The sequence below is a fragment of the Pituophis catenifer genome, unplaced genomic scaffold (assembly GCF_029215685.1).
Source record: "Pituophis catenifer annectens isolate HBS135680 unplaced genomic scaffold, rPitCat1.0.hap2 SCAF_4, whole genome shotgun sequence".
Classification (NCBI taxonomy): Eukaryota; Metazoa; Chordata; class Lepidosauria; order Squamata; family Colubridae; genus Pituophis; species Pituophis catenifer.
This window is the reverse complement of record NW_027256884.1, coordinates 84,098,994-84,114,719: the sequence shown is the minus strand read 5'-3', so window position 1 is coordinate 84,114,719 and position 15,726 is coordinate 84,098,994. Positions and strand designations below refer to the sequence as shown.

At 36.3% G+C, this 15,726-nt stretch overlaps 1 long non-coding RNA gene across 2 annotated transcripts in view; it reads left to right on the top strand.

Moving 5' to 3' along the window:
• The window catches only part of LOC139316726 (uncharacterized), a 135,558-nt gene extending 120,341 nt beyond the window's left edge, over positions 1-15,217 (top strand). For both annotated transcript variants that reach the window (XR_011600387.1, XR_011600386.1), the window contains exons 3-4: positions 12,820-13,010; positions 14,897-15,217. This is a non-coding gene — a long non-coding RNA (uncharacterized lncRNA). The remainder of the gene's footprint in view (positions 1-12,819; positions 13,011-14,896) is intronic.
• Positions 15,218-15,726: the final 509 nt, after the last annotated feature.

Here is a 15,726-nt window from a genome sequence, read left to right as displayed (position 1 = left end):
ACTTGTAACTTTTAACCCTATTTTTAATTTTGTTTTTAATCATGCTTAGGTGAGATGGATGGTGTAGAAATTTGATAAATAAATATTTTACTTTTGGTTTCATTTTAATTTTTTTCCTAGTCTTTTGCTTTACCCTTTGTTTTTCTTCTTACATGGAAAATAGTAATTCCTCCTAAAGCAAATAATGTAAGTAAAAGCAGAGAAATATTTAGATTATTTGTCTAATATAGATCTGGTACTATAAATACTATAGTACTTGAGGATCAGTAGCCATCACTCTTGACTATCTCAATAAGTTCTAGGACTACCTGTAAACTAGTCTAATTTCATAGAGATACCTTTCAAATCAAGAAGAACTGAATGTGGACCTCTAGTGAAAACAGAGCTCTATCATTTAAATCTGTCCCTTTTTTATTATTTCTTATTTCAAGATGTAATTGCTTATAGAGGTAGTCCCCGATTTATGACCGCAATTGACCCCCAAATTTCTGTTGCCAAGCAGGGCCAGATTTAGATGAAAAGAGGCCCTAGGCTATTCCACTTATGAGGCCCTTTCACCAGTGGTGGGATTCAATTTTTTTAACAACTGGTTCTGTGGGCGTGGCTTAGTTGGCAATCATGTGACTGTGTAGGCGTGGGTAGCTCGTCATGTGACTGGGTGGGCGTGACTATGTGCATAGGGACTACTCAGAGGGCTGAAAAAAGTCATTTCTGACTGGGCCTCGCACTTTTGACTGGTCCTCACACTTATGACCATCCTCACATTTATGCCCGTGCAGCTTTCTTAACAACCATGTCACTCATTTCACAACTGCTTCTCTTCACCATGGTGACAAGATAGGGCAAAAACGTAAAATGTGAGGACAGTCGTAAGTTCGAGGACTGGTCAAAAGTGCGAGGACCAGTAAAAAATAACTTTTTCAGCCCTCTGAGTAGTCCATATGCATAAAAGGATACAGCAATAGAGAGGGATGAAGGAAGGGAAGGGAAATTAGAGTAGGAGGGAGGGTAAGAGAGGGAGGAAGAGAGGAGGAGAAGGAGAAAGGAAGAGGAAGTAGGGAGGAGAAGAAGAGGGGGAGGAAGAGAAAGTAAGAAGGAAAGAAAAGAAAAGAGAGAGGTGGTAGGTTTGAGGAGAAAGATTGCTGTACAATAAAAAAGATGAAAGGGAAGAAAGCCAACCCCAAACAAATATAAAGATATTAAGATAAAGAATGAATTGTTAAACTTTAAAGGATAAAAGAGAACAAATATGAATAAATAACAATAATTAGAAACACACATACAAACATACAATGTATTTTCTTTGAACAAAGTATTTGGCCGGTCACAAATTTAAACAGTGTTTAGTCATTTCAATTACATTTACAATTTCTATATTTCCTTTTTGCCATATTTATTCCTCATCTATTTTTGTAAAAAACCAATATTACCCTTCATCCTCATCTCTAATCTTAATCAAATTCAATTTTTCCCTTCTATTCTATATTACACCCCTTCCCATTGTCATCTATTTTTATATCCATCCTCACATTGGTTAATTATGTAATATTAGTTGTTTAATATAAATTCAACATTTTAATATAAATCAATTAGTTATATAACTACCTTTTTTGTATATTAATCAATATGAACATGAATATTCCAATTATTTCCATGCAATCCAATTTCTTACAAATCAATTAATTATATTTACCAATAATAATAAACCAAATAATTTCCCCCATATATTCCTCCAAACCACAACTTAACCATTTCTGCTTTCAGAAATACACAATTAATAGTATCTCAATTATTACAATTCCCTAGTTAAAAAGAGCTTTTTTTTCTTTTGTGTTTTAAAATCTTGAACTCTCCTCTTTTTCCCTAAATTTCCCATTGTTTGCACCTACCTTTTTTGGTGAGGAAAAAGAAAAGAATTCTGCCTGCCTAATTTTCCAACCTTGCAGCAACAGCAAAGCAGTTTCAGTTTCGTTTCTCAGCATAGGTAGGGGAAAAAAAATCAGCACTCTTTGCACCGAAGCAGAAGAGCCCTGAGCAAAACAGCTGAGACAAATCAGCTGAGAGCCGGGAGGCCAATTAGCCTCTGCTGAAGCTCCGTGGGCCAATAAAATTACAAAAAAACACCGAACCCTTTGTTAAATTGCTGGCTTCCCCGCCCCTCGCCCACCACTATTTATTGGCAATAAATAGTGGTGCGGAGGGGCGGGGCAAGCCAGCAATTTAACAATGGGTTCGGCTGCACCACTGGCTATAGGGCGGCCCTTTGAAGCCCCGCAGCAAGAATTTGAAGTTTTTTTTTCCTCTAGCCATCGGAGGCAGAAATAGATGGGGAGTGGGCGGGGTAAGCGAACGGCTGGCGATCCAACAGAGCAGAGAGTGAGGGTGAGTGAAGGCGTGGAAGCTGCTTTCTCCATCCTGCTCTCTTGCGTCCGGAGCCGGTGGGGAACCACGTGGCAGCCCACGTGGATCCCAGGCAGCGAAACTCAGGCTAGGGAAGGGGTGGGCAATTGTGGCTCTTTTACAACCTGTGGCCTTCAACTCCCAGAATTCCTGAGACAGCCAAGCTGTCTCAGGAATTCTGGAAGTTGAAGTCCACAGGTTGTAAAAGAGCCACAATTGCCTACCCCTGGCTACGGTAGGCTGGCGCCGCGCGGGTGGGAGGCGAGGGGCGGGCGAGCCAGCAATTTAACAAAGGGCTCGGCCGAACCCCCTAGAACCCCCAGAATCCCACCACTGTGTAGGCCCCTCTTGATCTTGAGGCCCTCGGCTGAAGCCTAGTTAGCCTATAGGAAAATCCGGCCCTGTTGCCAAGTAAGACAGTTGTTAAGTGAATTTTGCCCCATTTTATTACCTTTCTTGCCACAGTTGTTAAATGAATCACAACACGGTTGCTAAGTGACTCTAGTTTTCCCATTGACTTATTTGTCAGAAGATCGCAAAAGGTGATTATGTGACCTTGAGAACTTGCAACCGTCATAAATATGAATTAGTTACCAAGCTTCAATATTTTCAATAAATTTGGTACATAAGATTTAAGAAATATAAGAAAAATGCAAATGTATGTAGGATTTTGAGAGGCCTCTGTTTTTTATTCAGTAGCTATTACTGATTTTGAGAAATTGTCCTCCAAGGAACCTTCTAGCCAAAGTGATTCTCCTTATTTTCTAATTTCTAACCATAATAATTTAACCTCTTCTGCTTCCAACTATCCAACAAGCAGGGGTTCTTAGGGATGTCTTAGTACCATACAAAACCAATAAGATCCCAGGATACACTTCTATTTATGACCAGACAAATACGTTCATTATTTTGCAGTAGGGTCTTAGCTAAGAACAGCTTTGTTATTTGCAGTAAGTGATAACCATAGGTCATCATTTAATGCAATAGGTCTATGCAATAGGTCTAGAAATAGTTTTACATAGATACATAAACTGGATACATTCACTGGATAAATTTCCTATTTGGTTTAGAAGCTGTATGTCAACTCACAAAGCATTCTTGATCTGCTCTCAAGTTGCCATAGACAGGGGATGAGAAAATCGAGCTTTGCAGCTGCATCAAGGAACTTGCATTTCAGTCAAAACAAAGCACATTCCAGCTGCAACATCAAGGTCATCTCCAGGGGGACCCACAGTGGCTGGAGGGAGTGACTTCTACAACCAGCAAAATTGCTTCGTTGGGAAATGTGACTGAAGACACATCTTGGGGGGAGGGGGAAATAGGTTGAGAGCCAAGGCGCGAATTAAGTGAGGTCAGAGTTGGCTTTACTTGGTTCGTGCCAACATGAAGCTCCTAATAAATAACTGGATTTTTTTTTATTTATTTTTTTTGAAGCTTGGCTTGAGGGTCATGATTTAATTAGGGTGTCGGAACCCTGACACTCTAGATGAATCAGTAATCATGAGTAAATGCTAACATCACTATGGAACATAACTGACCTTCTACTTAGGGACTGAAATAGATATTAGATCCTTCTTTTCTAAGACTTCCATTAAAAATGTAGATATATAGCAATGTTTCATTATTAAAGAAACAGTTTCATCAAAGAACTATATCTTGGAAAAATCACACCTTGTTTTTTCTAAGTAGAGTTAACATTATTTACCTTGTCAAATAAAATGTTGATTGTCAAGTAGGAAAACAACATTCTGTATCATTCTTTAGATAAAATATGCTTAATTGAGGTTCATTGTATGAAAGTGGCTTGTTCCTAACTTCATCTCAATAACTTTTCTCTAAAACCAGATTTATATAACTCATCCCTGCCAATATTCTTCAAGTATTTTCCATGCCATCATCTCATTCTTGTGATAGCTGGGGAAGACCAGAAAGTTTTTCCTGGTTTCTTGTACATATAGCAAATATAGCAAAGCAATTTTTAAAAGTGCCCTGACAAATGTAGCATGGCAAAGTAGTATGACACATTTAAGGAAGCAATATAACTGGTTGGTTGCTACTTCAGTCTTCAGGATATTAAATTGCAATGCCTTAGTCTGTTCATTCTTTTCAAATGCCATAGATAGTAGTGAAAGTATATCTGGCAGCAGCTTGAGTAGATAAAGAGATAAAGGTAAATTTAAATACTAGATGTTTCAAAGAATAGCTGCTGTATTATATAATATTACTTTTTCCAGAAAAAAATAAAATGTTTACAAATAGACAGTTCAGTGTAACATGTCAAGTGTAAATTGTTCAATATACATTTTATTGCAGGTAAGTTTGTGACTCTGCTGTACAATCCTGGTTTTGCAAACCATAATTTACTTATTTGAAGGCATCTGGCATATATCTCACAATCTAATATTGAAATCTCAACTTATCAGAGCTTTATGACCTTACTATTAGAACCTTAAAAATATTCCCAAACTCTTTCTTGATTTAGCAAAATATTTTAGATACTTGAAATCTGGATGTATATTCTCAAAGTAAAGTGCATCAGACTCACATCTGACTACCCTATTATAAAGGATTTCACCTAGATCAAAATAACTCTACATGATTTAGCTAAAGCTTATAACAGTAACAATAAATCATTACTACAAATTCACCTTTTTTAAAATTATGAATAAATAACCTAAGCATGGACTCCTTTGATGAAGCTAATGACAAATCACTTCTATAGAGTTGCCATACAATTACATGGTTATATGCATGAAATCACTAGGAGTCAAGTTTGACAGAAGCGAGATTTTATATCATCATCATCATCATCCCTTGGTAACAAATATATTGGCACATATAGATACATTGTGTGGGAGAATATTTTGCTGAGCTCCAGATTTAGGGCCAACTTCTATGACTGATAAAAAATATGCAACTTTTTGTGACTATTTTTCTCAAAATCCTCCCACTAACAAGTTATGGCTTGATATAAAAGGCCAAAATACATGATCCACTTTCAACAAGAAATCTATTCTGTTATTTAATTTTATTTAATGTATTTGGCTTTTATGCGTGGAAGAAATATTTTTATTAATAGAGAACACATTTTACATTTCTTGGGATGATGAGAGGTTTTAACATCCAAAGCATTATATTATGGAAAGAAATACAGAAGGCTCTGTCATTAGGAATTTGGAATTTCTCAAATAGAGCACCATCTTGATTGTGTAATAGCATTCAGAAGCAGAGCTATATTATTTAAGAATTACCAGTAAATATCATTTATATGATGCAATTCTAACTTGATGCAATTAAGATACAATAATTTGGATAACTGAATTTGTTTTATTTTATAATATCAGACAAAAAGAAAGTTTTTTATTCTTTTATTGTTAGGCAGACAGAGGGAGGGAGGGGGAGGGAGGAAAGGAAGGAAGGAAGGAAGGAAGGAAGGAAGGAAGGAAGGAAGGAAGGAAGGAAGGAAGGAAGGAAGGAAGGAAGGACATGCCATAGCTGAAAATTAAATGGTCAGCTTTTTTAAAAAAAAAGAAAGAGAACTTCCTTGCTGATATCCTTGCTGATGTCTATTAATTTATAATGTATTATATTTTTATTCCAGAAGCATAATACTCTTGGCACACCTTAATGCATCAGCAATGCATTAAAGAAACATTTGATCAAACATTCAAAATCTATCGGATTATAAATACATACTTTTTTTTCCTATAGGGCCCACTAGGTTTTGCATTTGAACCAATGATATGGAAGCTTTGGACCTACAAATCTTATCAAAATACAATTCCTAGCACTTCTGATCAGCATTGCTAATGTTAAATAATGCTGGAAATTCTATGCATCAACCTTTGAAGGACTTTAGGCCATTCGTGCCTGAATTTAAAACCATTTTATAGAAAGAGTAACATTGATGAAATGTTCTTGATGGTTAGCTATTTCCTTTATGCAACAATAGCTTTACATATCAAAAGCCTAAGGGAATTTTCAGGTTCATGATGGCCAGCATTTCTGTTGAAAAAATAAATAAGGTCCAGTAAAATAAGCTTTTGTTTCCTTCACTTGGAAAAAATGGACCATCAAGGAGACAAAAAAATAAATAAATAAATTATAGACAAGGAAAGGAAATTGAGGCAAGGGGAAGGTTATATATTTTAATTTTTTATGTGCCAGGAAGGTAAAAACTGTTGCATCCTGCTGAGATGAAAATTGTTGCGGTATATCCCATTCTTCTCTGGTAATTACAGCAGAATATTGGAATATCAAATGGAGGATTTCTTCTCTTAGTTTGAACAAGGCCTAGTATCATTTTTAAAAAGTATAAAAGTAAAATAGTTGAAATAGTTATACTCTTATAACAGGGCCAGAAAACACATGTTGCCAGCTTCCAGAAGTATCTGGTAAATAGAGTCATCTCCGGCCAACAGTCTCAAAGTTACGGATGCTGAAAGTTGCAAAATTGAAACAAGCAGAATACCAAATTTTCCTTCCCTACATTATTTTCATTCCAACTGCTGTACAGTCCTGAAAGGGTAAAGATTTGATTCTTTCTCATCTCCATCTCATGCTAAGGTACTGATATAAGGATTTCAGGTTGACAATCTCATAAAAGTGTTCATCCTGGAAAGAGACAGAGAGAAATAGAGACAATCTAATATTGCTTACATTAGGTAAGGGAAATACAGTAAGTCTGGCCAAACAATCTGCACAGCAATTTCTATTTTTGTCCTCTCTGTTACAATGTGAATATACATGTATGCACTTGATTAGATTCCACTTGACTGAATGGACATTCATCTAATATAAAAATGTATAGAGATAATTCTGACCACAGAGATGTATAGTTTCATGTCATTGATATTTCTGAGAAGTAAATTACAATGTATCCAGTGGAACAACCTCAGAGTAGTGTCTATGGAGATTCTCAGTCATCCAGATCATGGTTGTCCCAAAGGTGCTTTTTCAGGAGGCAAGTGGACTTTCTTATTTTTCTTTGAAGACATTTTGCTTCTCATCCAAAAAGCTTCTTCACATCTGACTGGATAATGGAGAATGGAAGGATTTATATTCTTCCATTCCCCACCATCCAGTCAGAGCTGAAGAAGCTTCTTGGCTGAGAAGCGAAACGTATTCGAAGAAAAACAAGAAAGCCCAGTTCAGTGGTGAAATCCAAAAATTTTCCCTACTGGTTCTGTGGGTGTGGCTTGGTGGGCATGGCTTGGTGGCAGTGGTGAAATTATTATTTTTTTACTACTGGTTCTGTGGGTGTGGCTTGGTGGGCATGGCTGGGTGGTCATGTGAGTGGCTGGGCATGGCCAACTCAATGTCAGTCCCACCCAGTCACATGACACCCCCCCACCTACCCAGGTTTTGTGGCTCCCAGTGTTTTCTGTGGGAAATGGGTCATGTGACTGAGTGGGCGTGGCCAATTTGATCGGTCTCATCCTTAGGAAATTTCTCCTTAGTCCAACTCACAATAAAATAGCACAATAAAATAGCATTGTTCCAATATTTAGAATAGAACAGAATAACAAGAGTTGGAAAGGACCTTGGAGGTCTTCTAGTCCAACCTCCTGTTTAGGCAGGAAACCCTACACCACTTCAGACAAATGATTATCCAATCTCTTCTTAAAAACTTCCAGGGTTGGAGCACTTACAACTTCTGGAGGCAAGTTGGTCTACTGATTAATTGTTCTGTCAGGAAATTTGAGGGCCTCCTACAAAAATGAGGGAGTCAATCTATTTTCCAAAACATCAAAAGGCACAACAAGAAACAATGGATGGAAACTAACCAAAGAGAGAAGCAACCTAGGACTAAGGAGAAATTTCTTGAAGTGAGATCAACCAACCAAAGAAATACCTTGCCTTCAGAAGTTGTGGGTGCTCCATCACTAGAGGCTTTCAAAAAGAGTGAGGGAAGTAAACCCCAAAAGGACAGTGCCAGGAACCACTAAAACAATGCAGAAAACTTAAAACAGCCATTTCCCTATTTTAAAAAAGTCAACCCCAAAGCAAATGCAACAGCTGAGAGGGAAACTAAGAGCAGCTGCTCAGGCTAATTGAAAGCCTGGACATGCTGCCAAAAGCAATTAACCCTTCCAACTCTATTATTCTATGTTCTCTATGTTCTAAATTGGGTGCTTCACAGCCGAAGCAATACAGCTGGATGGACCACACATGCATTAAATTCACAGCCTGTATGATCAAGCTGCATCATTGTCCCTTCCGGTATCTTTTTCCCCAGGAAGAAACAAGAAATAGCCAACATTTCAGCAGCTATAAAAAGTCTTGGGAAACTCTAGGGAGTATCAGCTGATCACAGAAGTGTTACATAATACTCTTTATAATGAAAATGTTTGTAATCTTGTCCTTCTTCCTGAAGGGAAAAGATGAATCCCATCCCTAGATGGGTGATTGATGGGTTTCCCTGCCCTAATCCTGTCAGTTTCTGTTGTTTATTGACTTGATTCAGCATGCATTGGCTGCATTCCAGATGCAACTGTTAAGTGGAGCTATTAACTGAACAGAGAAAGAGAGAAAAGAAACCTTCTTGCACTTTATTTTTAACCGGTTCTCCGAACTGCCTAAGCAATTTACTAACGGTTTGGGCGAACCGGTGAAAACCAGCTGAATTTCACCTCTGATCCAGTTGCTTCCTGAAAAGACATATTTGGGACAACCTAAGACTGGCTAATCACAGCTATCATTTTTAAACAAACATATGTATCTCACTAAGAGATACTTTACGCTCCCGTTCTTTCTAAAATTTTGATGTTCTAATTATTTGGGGGGGAGGGGAAGGAGGAGGGAGGAAATGTTTTCCATAGTAGCAAAAATTTACACAACTGAAAGGAAAGTCAGAAATGTGTTTATATGTCTGTATCCACATTGGAGTTTGTGACCATAAGCAGTAGATTTTCTTTGCCTAAGCATTTTAAACAATACATATTTGAAATCTGTTTCAGGTATGAATGACATGTAAAACATTGTAACAATATAATCAACTTTGTTGCAAATTAAGCTGATATTGATTCTGTAGAACCAGGCATCCATATGTATTGACCTGTGGTAAATATTGATTTATGCCAAAGAAGAGATTAATATTTACCTCAAAGATCAATACATTTTGATGTCATCTGAAATTAAAATCAATATGAATTTTGTTAGATCATTTTGAATAAGTTCAAGAAGAAATATTTATAATCATCATTTTGAAAATGAACCTCTTAAAAGGATTTTTCTTCTTATTCTTTTAGCTATGGGATTGAAGTTAGAAGATTTATTTTCTATGACTAGAAGCTGCTTTGGTCAGGCTCCAAACCATCCCAGAGCCAAACATTCCAAAACAATTGTTTTCCATTCCTGCCTGCCATCCCCAAAGCATTTGGAGGGACAAGAATAAATGTATTTAGTTTTCCTTAGCCAATTCAGAAACCACACATTTTCTCCTCAGCCAAAATCTGGAAGATGTGTTCAAAGGGATAAAATAAGCACTTAAACTTAATCTATGTAAAGGCAATGAATTGATGAGAAAGAGGCCTGACTCATAATTTATGGTGTTTCTTTGCTTGATAAGAAACATGTCCTTAAATTACTGAAAGAAAAGGGGTGGCATATTTTAGCACTCTAGACTCCAGTGCATGCTGAATGGCATATGAAATCACTCAGCCAGAGAGTATTTCAGTTAACACTGAGGCAGAAGAAACCTTCTTCTTCTTTTAAGCATTGGCTCAGAGACATTTGAGACCATGCAAATTGTTATCGCCAAGTGGATTCAAGGTGATTAAGCAAATAATATTTATATAACTTTAGTGAAAAAAGTCTACTTTGCTTTGGACTGGACTACAGCAGATCTTTTATGTCTCCAAAGTTTATTCTTTGCTAGTTGGTTTACTTACTGTATAATGAAAGAATCATGATTTGGATTAGGATCATAGTATTAGAAGATTTACTTTTCCTCGTATTTTCTTCATTTCAGAATGAAGTGACGATTCAAAAGATTGTTTTAAGACAAAAAATTGCCATGTGTTTATATTACTGGAAAGCACATGCAGAATAATTAAATGCTGGTGCAAGGCAATGGAGAATGAAATAATGCAAAATTAATTGGCAAGGAAAATGTTGTCACCTTCACTGTAGAAAATATGAAGGGTTGACCTGCACAGGTCTAATTATAATTGCAATTAAATGACTCACCACTGGGTCAGTGTTAACAGTTTATGAATTATGATTGGATGCACCCAGGAAATAACACAATTCCATCATGCCAGAGAATAAGACATGATAAATTAGACTGGCAATATCTCCATTGGTCAATGAAATATTCTAGAAATGAATAGAGTCAGAGATAGTTAAAATTGTCTATTGTCTCAATTTTAAGATGAAACAGTAGCATTCTTATTCAAAACTCATCATGACTAACCAATATAGTTTAAATATTATTTGTATACGAGAATGGTGTAGAAAATTGGAAATTGGACTGAAATAGAAAAATTTAGCTATCAATTCTATCCTCAGGCATAGAAGTCCACCAGGATAGTTTTGAAGCACTCATCTTCTCTTAACCCAAACCCATGTCTATGGCATTGGCATCCTTCAATCTCAAGAGACTATGGTATTGTGCTCTGGAAAGAGGTCCTAAACAGCATCTAGTGTGACTAAAAAGGCCAATTCGAGAGTGGCAATCCCTTCCACGCTGAGGGCAGATACATTCTGTCCCCTGCCCAGCCCCCAGATTTCACTGGTTCCGGGACGACCTCTTTGCCTCAGCCTGCTGAACAACTGTCTCTTCAAATTGGAGAAGGCCATGCTGCGTCTTTAGCCTCCAAGCTGAATGACATGTCCATGGCTGTGGATAGAAGAAAATATTGGCAGCCTCCAGATTGCTGAGCACTTACAGAAAAAAATACAATAATAAAAATACAATGTAGTATTCTCCACAAAACCTTGCACATTCAACTCAGTTCAAGACGTTTGAAATAACTTTATTAATCCTAAAAGTGAGGGAAGAAAAGGATGGCAGGGATACAAATTTATTTCTACTTATATTTCCTTCTTATTTGTGGTAGCATATAAAATATATGCTTTGGTTGGTTGCCTAGTTAGCCAGTTTTGTATTTTTGTCCACCTATCAAGTCCTTCCCAAGGACCCAGGGGAGCAAATGTTGCTTTGCAATTGAATGATGGTGATTTTGTCAATACTGATGGCATTGATGGTGCTCAAGATATTTTGGGATTGCACCATGGTACCTGTTAATAGTACTATCTTTGTACTGGTACTATCTTTGCTTTCTTTTGCCTCAGTCATTCTACTCTTTGCAGATCTTTGTATTTTGTGATTTTCTCTAGTTTTTTTTTTCTTCAATTCTTTTGCCTTTTTTTATAAACAGTTGTTAAATCTGGAATGTTACATGTCAGGTTCTGGTCTGTTTGACTTCTAAAGTCCCAAAGCATTTGAGAACTTTTACGACCCCTGTTCATTTTCTGTTTTTGTCTATTTTGTGGTCCCACCAATTCTTGCTTGCAGGCAAATGATATTTCCTGCAGATATTCCACCATTGTTGCTATTTTTTGTATCCCATTGTCTATAGTCAGCCTATGTGATCTTCTTGCAGCAATTATTATTTTGCATGACTTGTCTGATTTGATAGCAGAAATATAGCAGGCTGAAGTAAGGCAAAACAAATATAAATTCAAGCACTATAGATATTATCCATCTCCCTGAAACCTTTTTATGATACAGTCAATCACAGGAAGTTTAGACAAGAATGTCATAGAACACCAAAAGAGAGGTGAGATGAAGTTTTATTTAGTAATGCATTTCTCTGCAACAAACTAGGTAAATGTATTATTTTGTTATTCTATTGGAGAAATTTACATAGAGCACAGGAAACCTGAAACTAGTAAAAATGGCTGTTCATAAGAATGAACAGAATTAAAGGGACAGCTGGATAGTAACAAAAACCCCTAAGCAAGAAACTATATTGTTGTATAAAGTGCCATATAAGTTGTTAGTAATGTATAAGAAAATGTAATCGAAAAGGAATTTGTTTCCTAATACAAATATTGACTCCCATTCTCTGTTAAACATCTATGATGGATAGTATGTTCACCCAGAGTCCCCATCAAAAAAGGTGAACATAAATGACACAGTGGGAGAGAAGCCTGTAGAAAGCTGTCCCAGTACTAGGGAAGGTGAATGCAAAGTGGTAAATATAGTTATTGTTTTCTAGTCTCTCACTTTTAGGCACAACCTTCTCTCAGATCAGCATTTAATCAATATGGCCTATGATTATGACTCTGCAATAAGATAATCAACTGTTATATTGTCTGATTTCTGTCTCCAGTAGGAGGCAGAGATCTATGACTTTGTCATGATAAATGATTACTATTAATAATTGCTTAATTTTATATTTTGCCTTTCAGACACAAGGATTCCCAAGGGCACCAAAACTCTAGGAGCTGCTGAGCAGGCAGTGCTTCCTACCTAAAGCTGAACAAGTGCAATTTGGCATTATGATCAATCTGTTCTTTTTTTATGAAGTCCAAAGGAAGAGCTGGCAAGTAGTTTGCCACAGTGATAGGATTTTCCATATGCCTCATTTCCAGAAAAAAAAGTAATTGGTTAGGTTTCTTTTTAAATATACAATGAAATTTTATTATGGTAATTGGAAACTTATTAGCCTTGGGATAACCAATAATTAAATGTTTTGGGAGTTATAGTTAGCAACATTGGAAGATTGCACATATCCTACATTTAATTTAGGGACTATGTAAATGTATATTAAAAATAATTATTCTTTCCAGCCCAATCAAATGAATGAACCACTAATTATAAATTTTGGTGACTCATCATTAATCTTAGTTTTTTTGGTATTTTTTGGTGGTGCTTATAAGTGGGAATTATAGTTCAGAGCAGAGATGGCATGCCTAGCAATCTCATGAATCCCAATGACTGTGTAGCATTCTTTGTGATATCAGGAACTTTGGGGCAATCTAGTGTGCCAGATCATTCTATTACATGGGATAAATTAAGCATATGTCTTCCTTGTAAATGGTTTCTGGTATCTCCAGTAAAATGATGAAATCCTAGAAAGCTGCAAGTCACTTTTCACAGTGTGGGGAAGATGGACCTACATTGATCTGACAATTAATGTTATTATCCTGTGGGCCTGCTACAAGTACAAATTATCAATCATGTCTTTTTTGTGGATTTAGCAATCCTAAAGTATGTTTCCCAACAACTTGGGATAGCCAAATACTCTGTGGGTCAACACTAGAACACAACTAATGTACAATATTGCTTTTATGGAACAGCAGCAGTGAAGAATGCTTGATTTATCTGCTGAACTTTCTCTAAATTCCTTAAAAGTTGTGGAAGTTTCAGCCATTGTTGATGCTCTTTTCTGCTTGAATTTTTCACATTTTTATAAATCTCCCAGGTTAGTTCCTGTTCTTAAAAATCCCACAGGAAGAGTTTTTTCATGGCATCTTCCCTTGGGATTGCCAGAGAAGTTTCATGGACTGGAGAAAAACATGCATAATGAACAAGATATAAGCCACACATATTCTTCAGCTGCCATGTAAAAAAGATGGTGCAAGACCTTTTAGGCTCAAATGAACTGCAAGTAAAGTTGTTATCCTGAGCATCATTTCTAAAGGGGGAATACAATAATACAATACCTTTAGAACAGAATCCCTGCGATGCAGCATATATTTTGTGAATAAAATCTTAGGTAAAACTTCTGGCATCTTGAGATATGGGTGACTGAAAAAATGGCTAAGACAGCTGCTATCATATAAGCAATGGGTTACAGATATGACTAATATAAGGAAGTTGGCATCAGGCTCTATTTATTTGATTGGGTTCAATAAGATTACACAAGATTAAACCAAAGTAAAGTAATGTAAGCCTTGGTATAACAATTTGCAACCTGATAAATAATGCAGGATTTTCTCAGGGTATAACTTAAGTATCAATCTTACCCATATTCAAGCCAAAAGGAGAAAGGGCAGGATATAAAATTTGCCAAAATAAAATAAAACATTTGTTTCGGCACAATATAGTATTGTACCAATATAGTTATCAGGTAGTGCAGCTGATTTATAACTGAAAAATCCTATATGGCCCACACCTACAATGAAATATGTGAAATCCAGTACAAACCTCCAAATCATCTTATTTTACTGGGCAGTTGTCTATGTCAATGCTGCTTGCTTTTTTGGCACATGATAAAAGTTATCAGGTAAATGTTTTATATTTTCCTTTCCATTTCAGCCTAATTTTTTTTTAAAAAAAAAACATCATTACCTAAGCACCAATTGTATACCCATCTTTGAAAATAAGTCATTTCCAGGTATGCTGTGAAGAATTAAAATTTAGTGATATCAAGTAATTAACCCTTAAATCAGAAGTGTAAAATTCTCAAGTGTAGGCATTTCAAAATGATTGATCTGCTTTGTATTACATTAACTAGTCTTTCTTTTCTTTTTGTTGGGACAGCTCTTGACTGGCCACCCTTGACACGTTACTTTGGCTTGAAGCTTTTTTCCTGACAGCAAAGAGCTTCCATTAACCTTGATTCTGAGAGGTCAAACAGCAATACCAATTTATATGGTTCTTTGAGCTTTCAAAAACATTTAGCCAAAAAATGATTGATAATAATGTTGAAAGTGGCAGAAACGTAATGGAAAATAAATGTGACAGATAAAAAAAATGATTTGAGGACAGTCTCCAACATTGTTAACTTTATTTATTTTGTTTATGGCATTTTTAAGCATGTAATAATTTTATTAAATTTGATTTCAACAATATGTTCTTATATCTTCGGGCTTGACTTTTTAATATTACTTTTAAATTTCCACTGAATGACTGGTATGTCATCAGTATTTTACTTATGTATTTCCTGTAATTAAGAGACCTTGAGTTCTAGCCCTACCTTAAGCACAAGGCGATTTAGGTGATCTTGGACCAGTCTCTCAGTCAAGGAAAACAGGCAATGGCAAACCATTTACAAGAAAACTGCAGGGAATATTCCAGGCAATTGCCAGGATTTGAAAACTAGGCCTATATACACAAATTCCTATAAGGCTATCACTCATTTCAGACAAAAGCAGGATCCTCCAAATTATTTGGAGGACTATTATTTAGTGGACTAAAGCATTGTTATTAACATCTGCTGCTTGCAATTACTGCAAGTTCAAATCTCACCAGGCTCAAGGTTGACTCAGCCTTCCATCCTTTCAAAGGTAGGTGAAACAAGGACCCAGATTGTGGGGACAATAAAATGACTTTGTGTAAATATACAAAAGTAAGAAGGCTATTGTTTAACA